Source organism: Phalangium opilio, unplaced genomic scaffold (genome assembly GCF_054372755.1).
Source record: "Phalangium opilio isolate 3A_F unplaced genomic scaffold, DU_Popi_V2 ptg000663l_1, whole genome shotgun sequence".
Lineage (NCBI taxonomy): Eukaryota > Metazoa > Arthropoda > Arachnida > Opiliones > Phalangiidae > Phalangium > Phalangium opilio.
This window is the reverse complement of record NW_028324247.1, coordinates 22,145-39,985: the sequence shown is the minus strand read 5'-3', so window position 1 is coordinate 39,985 and position 17,841 is coordinate 22,145.

Below are 17,841 nucleotides of genomic sequence, written 5' to 3'. Positions count from 1 at the left end.
ACCTAATAAAAGTAAAAGAATCTGAACAAATAGAGTATTATAATATATGTGTTGAAAACTGCCCCTCCTCAACGTAAAAATTTCTCAACGCCTAATCCTCCAAAAATCTCACCCCAACGTAATCTCCTTTTACAAAAAAATTCTATTAACCTTAAAGAAATTAGTTATAAAAAATGAAACCAGGCTTGATAAAAATCATATAGAAATAAAATAATAAAAAATAACACCCCTATAAAAATTTATAAAAATTTCTATAATAGGTACTCAAAACCAAAAAATTCAAAAAACACCTAATAAAGTAAATATTTTCTCCCCATAGGATAAAACAACTAATGCTCTATAATCAAATAACAGTCGACTCATTATACCTCCAAAAATTACCCCTACCCCTGAAAGAAAATACACAGAAAAATTTATTTCTTTTCTCTCAGAATAATTAAAAAAATTTACCCCTATATAACCATTTAACAACAAATTATAAATCAAACGGGAACTATAAATAATTGTAGAAAAAACCCCTAAAAAGAAAATAAAAATATATATTAACCCACACCCTTCCATTAAAAATAATTCAATAATTAAATCCTTTGAATAAAAACCACAACTAAAAGGAATACCTCCTAATCTTAGAAAACTTAAAAATATACCATAACCCAACATAGGAGAAAAATTTAACAAACCCCCCAATATCCGAATATCTTGTAAACCATTACCCCCATGAATCATAGAACCAGCACATAAAAATAATAAAGCCTTAAAAATTGCATGAGTCAATATGTGAAAATAAGCTCATTCTCATAACCCTAAAGATAAACTAAATATTATTAGGGCTAACTGGCTTAAAGTTGACAAAGCAATAACCCTCTTAAAATCTATTTCTATACATGCCCCCACCCCTGACATTAATAAAGTTAATAATGAAATATATATTATAATCTCCCCATAAACTCTAAATAAAAAGAGGTCATGAAAACGAATCAATAAAAATACTCCTGCTGTTACTAAAGTAGAAGAATGAACTAAAGAAGAAACAGGGGTGGGAGCAGCTATAGCCGCTGGGAGCCAAGAAGAAAAAGGAATTTGTGCTCTTTTAGTTAGGTATCGTTCCTTTCAACCGAATTCCCAATGGACCGAAATCCCATTCGACCGAATATCCCGCAATGATTTCAGATTTCCAGCCCAATGGCTATATTCCCGGTGGACCGAAATCCCAATCGTCCGAATATGCCCCTAAAAAATACATGAATATAACTTGAAACACTGTAACCGTCAGCAATTCGGTGGTGTAGTGGATACGATGTTGGACTGCGAAGCGATAGGTTGTTGGTTCGAATCTCCGAAAGGTATGTTAATAATATTAAAAGTAAATGTTTCGTGATACTAATTAAAACGCTCACTTTCATTCCTTTCAAGGCAAGAGATATATAGAATTAGTAATCAAATTGTGCTTAAAATGAAGTGCTTAAAATGAAGTACAGTCTTAATGGTAGTTCCATCAATGTCTTTAATTAAAATTTTAATATTTTGGTTTCGGGTGGGTTAGGTTAGGTTAGGTTAGGATAGGTTAGGTTAGCTTAGGTTAGGTTAGCTTAGGTTAGGTTAGCTTAGGTTAGGTTAGGTTAGCTTAGGTTAGGTTAGGTTAGCTTAGGTTAGGTTAGCTTAGGTTAGGTTAGGTTAGCTTAGGTTAGGTTAGCTTAGGTTAGCTTAGGTTAGGTTAGGTTAGGTTAGTTTAGGTTAGTTTAGCTTAGGTTAGGTTAGGTTAGCTTAGGTTAGCTTAGGTTAGGTTAGGTTAGTTTAGCTTAGGTTAGCTTAGGTTAGTTTTGGTTTGGTTCCAATAATTCGTTGACACCTTTTCCAAAATATGCTTCTTTTAATTAGCTACCACCTTTTCCAAAATATTCTCCCTTTAAATAGCTACCACCTTTTCCAAAACATTCTCCTATTAATTAGCTACCACCTTTTCCAAAAGATTTTCCTATTAATTAGCTGCCACGTTTTTCGAAATATTCTCCTATTAATTAGCTGCAACCTTTTCCAAAACATTCTCCTACTAATTCGCTACCACCTTTTCCAAAACATTCTCCTATTAATTAGCTGCCACCTTTTCCAAAATATTCTCCTATTAATTAGCTACAACCTTTTCCAAAATATTCTCCTATTAATTAGCTGCAGCCTTTTCCAAAACATTCTCCTACTAATTAGCTGCCACATTTTCCAAAATATTCTCCTTTTAATTAGCTACCACCTTTTCTAAAATATTCTCCTATTAACTAGCTGCCACCTTTTCCAAAAGATTTTCCTATTAATTAGCTGCCACCTATTCCAAAATATTCTCCAATTAATTTGCTGCAACCTTTTCCAAAATATTCTCCAATTAATTATCTGACATCTTTTCCAAAATATTTCTATTATTGCTAATAAATTGTTCGTGGTAAGAGGCGGGCTTTTAATACTCATATAAATAATCTTTTTACCTCCAAACAAGGTTGGGTTGGGTTAGGTTAGGTTAAGTTAGGTTACGTTGGGTTAGGTTACGTTGGGTTAGGTTAGATTAAGTTAGGCTAGGGTAGGTGAGGTGGGGTTCGCCGTAATTAAAACGTAGTTAAAATAAGTGCAGTAATACATTTTCAACTCACATTTTTTTAACAATAATAAGTTGTGAAATTAAAAATATATTTAATGCAAACCACACAGTATGTCTTCTTCCAGTTCAATAGAATTTCGGTCCAATGGGACTATAATAAAATCGCACCTTTGGCTACGTTCGGTCGAATAGGACCCCAAAAAAACCCCCTTCTGTCGAATGGGAATTCGGTTCAATGGGACCAAAGCTTTAGTTATAGCTGCTAAAAAATGCAACTAAATAATCAGATTGATAAAAAATCCAACTTTAAACTATTAAAAAAAATAAAATCTCAGTCACCTAAATTTACTATTGCCACAATACCCAAAAGAATACCTACATCCCCTACTCGATTTCTCAAGACCGTTAATATACCTGCATTAAAAGAACGAATATTTTGATAATAAATTACTAAAGCATAAGAAATTAAACCTAGGCCATCTCAACCTAACAATAAACTTATTAAATTAGGGCTTAAGACTAACAAAGCTATTGAGAGAATAAATAATAAAACTAAGTAAAAAAAACGAACCTCCCTCTTATCACCTGCTATATAAGAATGACTATAAACAAACACAAAAAAGAAATTAAAAGAACAACAGATAAAAATACAACCCCTAATCAATCAAACATTAAAATAAAACCCCCACTTCCAGGTATTCTAAATAACTCATATTCATACAAAAATACTTCACCCGTTATTAATAAATACAGAGCCATAAAAAAAAATTAATAGTAAAAAACCAGCTCAAATAAAAAAGTTTGACATTTACTTAAGAGAAAACCTATCTTTAATTCCACAAATTAAAATTTTTTATTAAACTACTTAAGTAAATAATAAGACCCAAATTTAAAACTAATAATAACAATGGATAAATATGGCCCCATAAAACTAAATTCTCCCTTAAACTTCTAGGGTTAAAATCTTCTAAAAGTTCAAAATCGACCATGTTGGCTGACAGAAAATAAATATAAAGAATAACACCCAGCCAAAAAAAATATACAACTCAAAGGAAACATTAATCAATATCTGATTTGGACTATCCCAAATGAAAGAAATAATTCCCCCACTAAATTTAAAAAGGGGGGAGCGGCTATATTTCTTACACTTAAAATAAACCACAAAAAAGAAAAACTAGGTAAAACTAGAATTAGCCCACGAAGAAGAAGAAATCTTCGAGTATGCAAACGCTCATAAATCATATTTACAATAACAAACAACCCAGAGGAAGTAAACCCATGAGAAAGTATCATAATAACTGAACCCAAATATCCAAAAACAGATAGTCTTAGAGCCCCTCCAAGAAATATTCTTATGTGACCTACAGAAGAATAAGCAACCAAACCCTTTATATCTCTTTGGGATAAGCAGACAAAACTTATAATCACCCCTCCCCCTAAAAAAAAAAGATAAAATTATATCCCCATACTCAACTTAAAGACATAAGAATAAAGGAATTAACCGTAGCATACCATACCCCCCTATTTTCAATATCACCCCCGCTAAAATCATTGAACCAAAAACAGGCGCTTCTACATGAGCCTTATAGGTAACCATAAATGCACTATATATCCTGGTAATTTAATTAAAAAGGCAAAATAAATAAAAAAAATAAATAAGAAGAACTTCCTAGGTTATTTAGGTTGTAATAGAAAAAATTTGGGTCATTCCTATTTTAGAGGCCGTTTTCCATAGTGGTAAATTTTTTAGTAGGATGGTAGTAAAAATAGTAGTATTCCCCCTACATGGAAAAGCGAAACCTATGATGCAGAAAATAGTATGAATTGCTACATTGTGCCGACTAACCATAAATTGCCGCCTTTTCCAAAATATTGCTGACTAACCATAAATTGCCGCCTTTTCCAAATTATTTCTGAATAACCATAAATTGCCGCCTTTTCCAAAATATTGCTATATTACTGTCTTTTTCCGTGTAAAGAGGCGCATACTTAGCCTTTCGTGAATAAACAGGAAAAATGAAATGGGGTAATGCACTGGCCTATTAACAAGGCGTTTTAAGTGTTCTAATTGCGAGGCCAGTACAGAATGAACATGCAAAACGAAATGTTGGAATAATACATTGGCCTTTTAACTAGGGGTCCTAAGAGACCTAATTGCGAGGACAGTACAGATATGCCCTTACGTTCAAACGAGATTAGACCAGGTTAGGTAAGGTTTGGTTTAGGCGAGGCGGGTGAAATTTCATGTCGGGCCTCTCAAGTAGGCGTTGGTAGTGGCCTACTTGAGAGGCCATTAGAAAATAAACATGCAAAACGGAACCGTGGACAATTACACGGGCCTCTGAACTAAGCGTTTGTAGTTGCCTACTTGAGAGGCCAGTAGAGAATAAACACGCAAAATTAAACTAGGGACAATACATGGGTCTCTTATCTATGTTTTTATCGTCGGCTACTTTGCCGTTCGTGAATAAATATTAAAAACGAAATGGAAGTATCACATTGGCCTTTAAACTAGGTGTCCTAAGTGGCCTAATTGCGAGGCCAGTACAGATATGTCCTAACGTTCAAACTAGATAAGTATAGGTTAGGTTAGGTTAGGTTAGGTTAGGTTAGGTTTAGGTTAGGTTGAGCTTAGGTTGGGTTGGGTTCAGGTTAGGTTGGGTTGGGTTCAGGTTGGGTTGGGTTGGGTTGAGGTTAGGTTGGGTAACTTGGGTTAGGTTAGGTGTCGGCCCGCTCATCTTCGCGTCAGTAGTGGCCTACTTGAGAGGCTGGACTATTACACGGGCCGCTCAACTAGGCGTCAGTAGTGGCCTACTTGAGAGGCTGGACTATTACACGGGCCGCTCAACTAGGCGTCAGTAGTGGCCTACTTGAGAGGCCAGTATAGAATAAACAAGCAAAATGGAACCACGGGTACAATTACACTGGCCGCTCAACTAGGCGTCAGTAGTGGCCTACTTGAGAGGCCAGTAGAGAATAAACAAGCAAAATGGAACCATGGACTATTACACTGGCCTCTCAATTAGGCGTCAGTAGTGGCCTACTTGAGAGGCCAGTAGAGAATAAACAAAGAAAATGGAACCACGGGTACAATTACACTGGCCGCTCAACTAGGCGTCAGTAGTGGCCTACTTGAGAGGCCAGTAGAGAATAAACAAGCAAAATGGAACCATGGACTATTACACTGGCCTCTCAATTAGGCGTCAGTAGTGGCCTACTTGAGAGGCCAGTAGAGAATAAACAAAGAAAATGGAACCACGGGTACAATTACACTGGCCGCTCAACTAGGCGTCAGTAGTGGCCTACTTGAGAGGCCAGTAGAGAATAAACAAGCAAAATTGAACCATGGACTATTACACTGGTCTCTCAATTAGGCGTCAGTAGTGGCCTATTTGAGAGGCCGGTAGATAATAAACAAAGAAAATGGAACCATGGACTATTACACTGGCCGCTCAACTAGGCGTCAGTAGTGGCCTACTTGAGAGGCCAGTAGAGAATAAACAAGCAAAATGGAACCATGGGTACAATTACACTGGCCGCTCAACTAGGCGTCAGTAGTGGCCTACTTCATTCATGTTTAGATTTGGTCGTGTTAATTATACTCCCTGAGGCTGCACAGTACTTGTCAACTTCAAGCAGGGCGGCTTTGACAGCAAATAGCCGGGATTCTTCTTTTCGACTGCCTGGGTGATTGCGTCACGAAGGAAGAGAAGGTTCCTCATCGGTACGCGGCCCTTGACACCACATGATTGATCTTTGCCGATGAGCGCGTTGGTAACTTTAGTAAGCCACATTTCTAGAACTTTAGCGTAGAGCTTACGGTCAAAGTCCAAAAGGGTTATTGGTCTCCATGAATACACTTCCGCTTTCTTCGTATCGTCTTTACAAATGAGGGTAACGATTCCTTTTCTCATAGACGTCGGCGTAGAACCGGACTCGCGGATTTCGTTGAATAGAGATGTTACCACCGGGCCAAGGACTTCCCAAAACGAAGAGTAAAAGGCCGATGTTAGCCCATCAGGGCCAGGGGACTTTCTTTTTTCATCGACTTTAGTGACTGAGTAACCTCTTCCAACGTAAACTCCGCTGCAAGAGATTCTGCGTCTAGAACAGTCACTTGTGGCAAAGTGGTGCTATTGGCTAGATCTTGTACGGGTCCCCTTTGGTAGAGCGCTGCGTAGTAATCATTGAAAGCCGAGGCTATAATTTCTTGGTCGGTAGATAATCCTGAGGGAGTTAGGACTTCTGTTATAACTGGTCTTCATAGGCTGTTTTTGGCTCGGCAATAAAATCCAGAAGTGAAGGTCTCTTCATTGGTTAGGTCGCTTGCCAAGTTTCTCTGCATCTTCTCTCTGAATGTAGTCGTGCAGAAATCGTGTAAGCTATTGCGTAGCTCCTCTTCCAAAGAGATGGCCTCGATCGTCTTTTGCTGTGCTCTATACAGCTTTTGAAGACTCCAGCGCAGAAAGCTTGCCTCCCTCCTCTTGGCTTTTGCCCTCTCCTTGCCTTCATTCCGTAGGATGGTTTTGACGTGGTCTTTGAATTGGTCCCATTTTTCTAATGAGTTAACTTCTTTGGCGAGATCTTTGATTGTTGGTGAGAACTTCTTGATTGTCGCCTCGTCCAGGATAGCGTCATTAAGACGCCAAATACCCGGGCCCCGGGGAGTATTGGTGCCGAAGTGTATCGTAGAGACAACGAGCTTGTGGTCGGAGATTACCGTTGTTGAATTTCCAATGGTGTAAATTTCTGAAGACGATGCGGAGATCTCTTGGTTCTGTGGCAAGTAGAAACGGTCTAATCTGCTCTTTTTAGTTGAGGATTCCCAGGTAAATTGTTTAGCCGACGGATTAAGCAGCCGCCAGATATCAGAAAGTTGGAGACTATCGGTGATTTTATTTAATTCCGCTACGCTGATGTCGCGGAGTGTATTGGTACAACCCTCTCTATCTAAGGCGGGGTCCGGCACGCAGTTCCAATCGCCGCCCATAATAAACGCGTCTACAGGGCCTTCAAGATATTGATAAATGTTCGCAAAAAATATTTTTCTCGCATAAGGCTTACAAGGGGCATAAACATTTAAAAAACGGATTCTATATTTGTCAACAATTAAATCTAAACTTAGAACTCGCCCCTCTGCGTCAGTTTTGAAACTTCTAAAGCACGAGGCCAAAATAGTACGTAAAATAATCTTATTTTACACCCTTCGTCTAACCGCGGCGGCTGGCACGTTTTTCGCCGGTATTAAATTATTTAATCTATATATAATTTATTTAATATATAAAACCAAGGCCTCATTAATTTTATATCTCTAAACTTTAGATAAAACTTTAAAATAACAATAAGACTGTAAGCCTAAATTAAACTGTTTAAGACTAAAAAATAATACAAGTTATTACTAAAATATTACTAACCTAATAACTTAAAACTTATAAATAGTCTAAACTAAAAAAGTAAGCTAATTTAAGCTTTTAGGCCCATACCCTAAAGATGAAAACACCTCCTTTTTTAAATGTTAATAAAACCCTCATCTTTATCATTTATTATAATAATATAATTAGGAACTTTAATTTCAATTAGAGCTACCTCTTGATTCTCAATTTGATTAGGAATAGAAATAAATATTATCGGATTTATTCCTTTAATTGTTAACAAAAAAAAAATATTTTAACATCAGAAAGAGCACTGAAATATTTTATTATTCAATCAATTAGTTCCTCCGCTTTGCTATTATTTTCAATTCAAAATAATTTTTTACTATTAAGAACAGATATTGTTACAGTTGCTCTTCTAACTAAATTAGGAGCAGCACCTTTCCACTTCTGGGTGCCCTCTATCACTGAAAATATTAGTTGAAATATAATAACCCTGCTTTTAACATGACAAAAAATTGCTCCCTTAATAATTCTTAATATTCATAATAAAATATCAAACTTAATCCTAATAGCTTTAATTAGTTCAATTATTTGGGGGTCGTTAGGGGGCTTATTTCAAACAAGAACAAAAAAAATACTAGCCTTCTCTTCAATTGCCCATATAGGATGACTTATTAGAGCTACGATATGTAGAACTAATATAGTAATAATCTACTTCTTAATCTATTCTTTATCCTTAATCATTGCTACAGGTACCATAAGATCTTTAAAAATAAGCTCAATTAACACTACTTTATTTACCTCAAAAAAAAAAATAAGATCTTAATTTATACTTTAATATTGAATATAGGAGGAATACCCCCTTTAGTAGGCTTTTTCCCTAAGCTTATGGTTCTATCTATATTAATCAAATTAAATTGAATAATTGTTAGCATTATTCTTATTATAAGAGCTATAATAAATTTATTTTCTACATCCGCTTAACCTATGTTGCCTTGATATTAAACTCTTTTTCAAAAAAAAAAAATATTTATCAAAATTCTTTAAGTTATTCCCCTTATTTTATTCTTATTTTATTAAGAGGGCCAGTAATCAGAATATTATATTAAAGCTTTAAGTTAAACTAAAACTATAAACCTTCAAAGTTTACAATAAATTTGTTTAAGCTTTGAAATCTCTCCTTAAAATTTGCAATTTTAAATTCTTCATAAAATATAAAGCCTAAATCTCATAGTAAAAGGATTTTCTAAGCCATAAATAAATTTACAATTTATCTCTTATCCTTCAGACATTTTACCGCGATGAATATTCTCTACTAACCACAAAGATATTGGTACAATATACATAATTTTTGGAATATGGGCTGCTATAATTGGAACAGCCCTTAGAATACTAATCCGAGCAGAATTAGGCCAACCAGGATCAATAATAAATGATGATCAAATTTATAATGTCATTGTAACTGCTCATGCCTTTGTTATAATTTTCTTTATAGTAATACCCATCATAATTGGAGGATTTGGAAACTGATTAGTCCCATTAATACTTGGAGCCCCTGATATGGCTTTTCCTCGACTTAATAATATAAGATTTTGATTACCCCCCCCCCTTCTTTTTTACTATTATCATCATCAACAATAGTAGAAAATGGGGCAGGAACAGGGTGAACTGTATACCCCCCCCTTATCAAGAAATATTGCCCATACAGGAGCATCTGTAGATTTAACTATTTTTTCACTACACCTAGCAGGTGTATCCTCAATTCTGGGAGCTATTAATTTTATCACTACAATTATCAATATACGAACACAAGGGATAATTATAGTACGAATACCTCTTTTTGTATGATCAGTAAAAATTACAGCTATTTTACTTCTTCTATCTTTGCCCGTTTTAGCAGGTGCTATTACCAAAAGTAGATAGGGGGAAAGTAAAGCTCGAGGATGGTCCCCCACCTTTGACTGTGGGTTTCCTCTAAGTTTAGAAGCTCTCTCTCCTCTCCCTTACCCCCTATGCGAGTTAGCCAATGACGTTTGAGAAAACACCCCAACCCCTTATCGATTTTTTTTGAGAGGTAGTTCATAGCGACGGCAGCGCCCCGGGACAGTAGCCGGTTAAATTGTCTGCTCTAAAGGAAAATTCAAATCGACCAAGTGTTACATCGTTTAAAAATTCGGGGCGCTGATTTTTATCCTTTAATAGTCCAGGCAAAAAGAAATGCAGAATAACCACCAGTCACCACTGTTATGTTTATTGAGAGTTAGCAATTAAGAGTTTAGATTCGATAACTTTATAGAGCTACGAAATAACGTGACACGTTTTATGCTAGGTCATAGACTGTCTGTCTTTTATTTCTCTTGTTATGGTATAGGTAATCTTTAACATAGTAGCGACATCTTTTAGACTCTTATACAACTATTTATAAAATACATAACAACCACTATCTTCTTCATGTTTTGACTTAAGAAGATCACAAATCAAATCATATAACAGTTCATTCATGGATCCATTACCTTTCATACAGTTAAATATTCAAATTCTACTTCCAGTATCGTCCGTGGTAAAAAGATCGTCATTTATTAATTTTAACGTTTCCACTCACAGATGTTGCTTTACCGTATATCCGTATGCAATCTTGTTAAGCCTTAGCTAGTAGGAGCATGGTAGGAGTCCTTTTAAAACTGTTTACCGAACTATTTTTCAGTTGCAAATAGGCACTGGCAATGTGCAATGCCTCTCCTACGCGAGGGGGTAGGAACTGTGAGAGAGAGGAAAGGGGGTTTCTAGGTTTTCATGGCGCGGGGGATCTTCCAAGTGCTTTACTTTCCCCCCTATTTACTTTTGCTATTACCATACTTCTTACTGACCGAAATTTTAATACATCTTTCTTTGACCCAGCGGGGGGAGGGGACCCTATTCTATATCAACATTTATTTTGATTCTTTGGACACCCAGAAGTTTATATTCTTATCTTACCCGGATTTAGAATAATCTCTCATATCATTAGCCACCAAACAGGAAAAAAAGAACCTTTTGGAACTTTAGGAATAATCCATGCTATGCTAGCAATTGGAGTATTAGGCTTTGTCGTCTGAGCCCATCATATATTCACAGTAGGAATAGATGTTGATACACGAGCTTACTTTACCGCAGCTACAATAATTATTGCGGTACCCACAGGTATTAAAATTTTTAGATGACTAGCCACAATTCATGGAGAAAAGCTAAATATAGATCCATCATTATATTGAGCTCTAGGCTTTGTATTTTTATTTACTATCGGGGGGCTAACAGGTGTAATTCTAGCCAATTCGTCATTAGACATTGTCCTTCATGATACCTATTATGTAGTAGCCCATTTTCATTATGTTTTGTCTATGGGGGCAGTATTTGCTATTATTGGGGGTATCACACATTGGTTTCCATTATTTTTAGGAGTAGCAATAAACCCACGATGATTAAAAACACATTTTATAATTATATTTCTAGGAGTTAATTTAACATTTTTTCCACAACCCTTTTTGGGATTAAATGGTATACCCCGACGATATTCTGATTACCCAGATGCATACACTTCTTGAAACGTAATTTCTTCCTTAGGCTCAATACTTTCAACTATTGCCTTAATTTTTTTAATCTTTATCATCTGAGAAAGCTTAGTATCACAACGATTAATTTTATTTTCATCTCATATACCTTCTTCTATTGAATGGAATAATCCCCTCCCCCCAGAAGACCACACATATATACAATTAACAATTACTACTACTTAAAATAAATGGCAACTTGAAACAAAATTTTATTCCCTGACGCTGCTTCCCCTATTATAGAACAAATAATGTTTTTTCATGATCACACAATAGTTATCTTAACATTAATCACTATCCTAGTCGCCTATATACTAACAAATACCTTATTTAATAAATCTTTTAATCGACATCTTTTAGAAGGACAAGAAATTGAAACCTTCTGAACAATCGTCCCAGCTTTCATATTAATTTTTATTGCTTTTCCATCCTTACAAATTTTATATTTAATAGACGAAACTAGAAGACCTAATTTAACAATTAAAACAATTGGGCATCAATGATATTGATCATATGAATATTCAGATTTCAAACAAATTTCATTTGATTCATACATAACCCCTCTAGATGAAGAAACATCAATATCAACATTTCGATTATTAGATGTAGATAACCGAACAATTATCCCCACAAATATCAATATTCGTATACTTATCACGGCAGCTGACGTAATTCACTCATGAGCAATACCCTCTTTAGGAATCAAAGCAGATGCTATACCAGGACGAATTAATCAAGTCCCCATAATCTAGCTCTAATCGCTCAGGATTATTTTTTGGACAATGTTCAGAAATTTGCGGAGCTAACCACAGTTTCATACCTATTATTATTGAAAGAATCCCTGTTAATCATTTTATCAACTGAATTAACAATACTGACTCATTAAGTGGCTGAAATCTTTTAAGCAATGGTCTCTTAAACCATACTATGGGAATTTTCCCCTTAATGAAAAGAAAATAGTTAAAGTTTTATAACAATATCTTGTCAAGATATAATTACTTAAAGTTTTTCTTAATACCCCAAATATTCCCTATAAACTGATGATTACTATCACTTGTGCCTATTACTCTAACTATATTAAATCTAATTAATATGAATTTTAATAAACCCTTAAAGGGTATGGGAATTTACAATTTCATATCATATTTTACCACGAAAGTGGTATTATATTACACTTTCAAGTCTCTACTTTCAAAATATAAAGTTTTTAATATAATTGAACCAAAGTTTCTATTTTTAAAATCCATTGGAAAATCACGAAAACTCAGTTTCGATATATAAATCATTTTGTCTTGCCCAGCTTGTTCGGTTGGGTTATGACATCACACGGGGAAACCTATATGAGCGAGCGCGAGCGCGAGCTATAGGCGCCTCGAGCTCTGTCCATGCTTTGATAGCGGAGAGAGTGGCACCATCTCGCGTGTGTGACGTCAAAAACAAGAAAACGTTGTAGCCTTTCTTAAAAACTTTTAAAAGTGGATTTTAAATAATTTCATATGAAGCATTTTCAAATGCATATTGCCAAATAACTAGAAATCGGAGAATTAAAAGCTTGATATTTTTTAATTCACAGTAATTAATTCTATCTTTTGCTATATAAATCAGGGTTTTTTCAAACGAAGCTTCTCATACCCTTTAAAATCAGAAAAACCTATAAGGAGAAAAAATATTAACAAAACATTAAACTGGAAATGATAACAAATCTTTTTTCTACATTTGACCCCTCAACTACATCAAATTTATCACTAAACTGATTATCCTTATTTATTCCATCTCTGATACTACCTCACATTTTTTGAACTAAAAATAATCGCTACTCAATTATCACACAAAATTTTTTCCAAACTTTACATCTAGAATTCAAAAACCTTTTAAATTGAACATTTACTAATGGAATCACAAGTCTTATTTTAAGATTAATTTGGCTCCTAGCAATTAATAATTTAATAGGTCTGATACCTTACATTTTTACAGCCACCAGTCATATGGTAATTTCATTAACTTTGGCCTTACCCTTATGGTTAACTTTGATACTATTTGGATGAATTAATAACACAAAAAAATATTTGCCCATTTATTACCTAATGGGACCCCACCCGCTTTAATAATATTTATAATTTTAATTGAGACCGTAAGAAATATCATCCGACCTATTACCCTTTCAATTCGGCTATCAGCTAATATAATTGCAGGGCACCTTTTACTAACTTTATTGGGTAACCAAGGTACAATTATAAATATAAAAAATAACTTTTTAATTATTAATACTCAATTAGTATTATTAACTTTAGAACTAGCAGTAGCTATTATTCAAGGTTATGTATTTATTATTCTTATCTCATTATACACAACAGAAGTACATTAACTACCAATGAAAAACTTTCACCCATTTCATATTGTTGATCAAAGCCCCTGACCCCTTACCGCAGCCCTAGGGGCACTATTTATGACATCAGGAACTATTAGTTGAATTCATATTAAACCCCCTATACTAATATCTCTAGGCCTACTTTTAATTGTTATCACAAGATTCCAATGATTGCGAGACATCCACCGAGAAGCTACTCTTCAGGGAAACCACACATCTAAAGTTATTATTGGATTACAGTGGGGGATAATTCTATTTATTATCTCTGAAGTATTTTTTTTGTTTCATTTTTTTGGGCATTTTTACATAGAAGCCTATCCCCAAATGTAGAAATTGGTATAATATGACCCCCAAAAGGAATTGAACCTTTTAATCCTTTACAAATCCCACTTTTAAACACTACTATTCTATTATCCTCCGGAATTTCAATTACATGAACACATCATAGTATTTTAAATAATAACCTAAACCAGGCTAAAAAATCACTTTTAGCATGCTTTTAGTAACTATTTTACTAGGAGGTTACTTTACAATACTACAAGCCTGAGAATATATCGAAGCCCCTTTTACTATTGCAGACTCAATTTATGGCACTACATTTTTTGTAGCTACAGGCTTTCATGGACTGCATGTACTAATTGGCACCACCTTTCTAATAATCACAATAATTCGGTTAGTAAACCTTCACTTATCTAAAACTCGTCATTTTGGATTTGAAGCAGCAGCTTGATACTGACATTTTGTTGATGTAGTATGACTATTGTTATACTCTCTAATCTATTGATGAGGGGGGTATTTATTTAGTATAAAAAGTACATTTAGCTTCCAACTAAAAAGTTTTCTTTAAAAATAAATAATATTTATATTAGTAATTACAATAGCTTTTATTTTAAGAATAGGGGTGATACTACTATCCTCAAATTTAGCCAAAATACAAAACTTTTCAATAGAAAAAAACTCTCCATTCGAATGCGGATTTAATCCTACTTATAAAACCCGAGTGCCCTTCTCTCTACAATTTTTCCTAATTGCGTTAATCTTTATTATTTTTGATGTAGAAATTATCATCATTATACCCTCGCCCTTATTCTTATTCAAATCTTATATAATAAGAATCTCAGTATTTATATTAATTATTATTATTATTACCTTAGGACTACTTCATGAATGAAAAGAAGGAAGATTAAATTGAGCCTAGGTTAGTATTTAAAATTTATAAAATCTAATTTGCACTTAGAAATTGTGTTATACACCTGGCCTTTAATAAAAGTGAAACTATATCACATTCAGTTTCGACCTGAAAATTTGAACTAACAATTCTTATTTTAGAAGAAACCAATATTGAGGTATCTTAATGTTAATAAGAATATAGACTAAAAGTCCTTCTAAAGAAGTTAAAATTTTTAAAGCCGCTAACTTTAACTCTGTTTATAAAAAACATAACTTCTGAATTTTCTATAGTGTAATTAAAACACCTGATTTTTTCATAATCAAAATACTATATAGTTAGAAATACAAAAAATTTAATTTATTTAAGAGAATCCCTGCTATCTTGACTGCTTCAAAATCAGTCTACTACTTAAATAAAAACTTAATAAAAAAATTAAACCTAATAAAAGTAAAAGAATCTGAACAAATAGAGTATTATAATATATGTGTTGAAAACTGCCCCCTCCTCAACGTAAAAATTTCTCAACGCCTAATCCTCCAAAAATCTCACCCCAACGTAATCTCCTTTTACAAAAAAATTCTATTAACCTTAAAGAAATTAGTTATAAAAAATGAAACCAGGCTTGATAAAAATCATATAGAAATAAAATAATAAAAAATAACACCCCTATAAAAATTTATAAAAATTTCTATAATAGGTACTCAAAACCAAAAAATTCAAAAAACACCTAATAAAGTAAATATTTTCTCCCCATAGGATAAAACAACTAATGCTCTATAATCAAATAACAGTCGACTCATTATACCTCCAAAAATTACCCCTACCCCTGAAAGAAAATACACAGAAAAATTTATTTCTTTTCTCTCAGAATAATTAAAAAAATTTACCCCTATATAACCATTTAACAACAAATTATAAATCAAACGGGAACTATAAATAATTGTAGAAAAAACCCCTAAAAAGAAAATAAAAATATATATTAACCCACACCCTTCCATTAAAAATAATTCAATAATTAAATCCTTTGAATAAAAACCACAACTAAAAGGAATACCTCCTAATCTTAGAAAACTTAAAAATATACCATAACCCAACATAGGAGAAAAATTTAACAAACCCCCCAATATCCGAATATCTTGTAAACCATTACCCCCATGAATCATAGAACCAGCACATAAAAATAATAAAGCCTTAAAAATTGCATGAGTCAATATGTGAAAATAAGCTCATTCTCATAACCCTAAAGATAAACTAAATATTATTAGGGCTAACTGGCTTAAAGTTGATAAAGCAATAACCCTCTTAAAATCTATTTCTATACATGCCCCCACCCCTGACATTAATAAAGTTAATAATGAAATATATATTATAATCTCCCCATAAACTCTAAATAAAAAGAGGTCATGAAAACGAATCAATAAAAATACTCCTGCTGTTACTAAAGTAGAAGAATGAACTAAAGAAGAAACAGGGGTGGGAGCAGCTATAGCCGCTGGGAGCCAAGAAGAAAAAGGAATTTGTGCTCTTTTAGTTATAGCTGCTAAAAAATGCAACTAAATAATCAGATTGATAAAAAATCCAACTTTAAACTATTAAAAAAAATAAAATCTCAGTCACCTAAATTTACTATTGCCACAATACCCAAAAGAATACCTACATCCCCTACTCGATTTCTCAAGACCGTTAATATACCTGCATTAAAAGAACGAATATTTTGATAATAAATTACTAAAGCATAAGAAATTAAACCTAGGCCATCTCAACCTAACAATAAACTTATTAAATTAGGGCTTAAGACTAACAAAGCTATTGAGAGAATAAATAATAAAACTAAGTAAAAAAAAACGAACCTCCCTCTTATCACCTGCTATATAAGAATGACTATAAACAAACACAAAAAAAGAAATTAAAAGAACAACAGATAAAAATACAACCCCTAATCAATCAAACAATAAAATAAAACCCCCACTTCCAGGTATTCTAAATAACTCATATTCATACAAAAATACTTCACCCGTTATTAATAAATACAGAGCCATAAAAAAAAAATTAATAGTAAAAAACCAGCTCAAATAAAAAAGTTTGACATTTACTTAAGAGAAAACCTATCTTTAATTCCACAAATTAAAATTTTTTATCAAACTACTTAAGTAAATAATAAGACCCAAATTTAAAACTAATAATAACAATGGATAAATATGGCCCCATAAAACTAAATTCTCCCTTAAACTTCTAGGGTTAAAATCTTCTAAAAGTTCAAAATCGACCATGTTGGCTGACAGAAAATAAATATAAAGAATAACACCCAGCCAAAAAAAATATACAACTCAAAGGAAACATTAATCAACATCTGATTTGGACTATCCCAAATGAAAGAAATAATTCCCCCACTAAATTTAAAAAGGGGGGAGCGGCTATATTTCTTACACTTAAAATAAACCACAAAAAAGAAAAACTAGGTAAAACTAGAATTAGCCCACGAAGAAGAAGAAATCTTCGAGTATGCAAACGCTCATAAATCATATTTACAATAACAAACAACCCAGAGGAAGTAAACCCATGAGAAAGTATCATAATAACTGAACCCAAATATCCAAAAACAGATAGTCTTAGAGCCCCTCCAAGAAATATTCTTATGTGACCTACAGAAGAATAAGCAACCAAACCCTTTATATCTCTTTGGGATAAGCAGACAAAACTTATAATCACTACTCCCCCTAAAAAAAAAAGATAAAATTATATCCCCATACTCAACT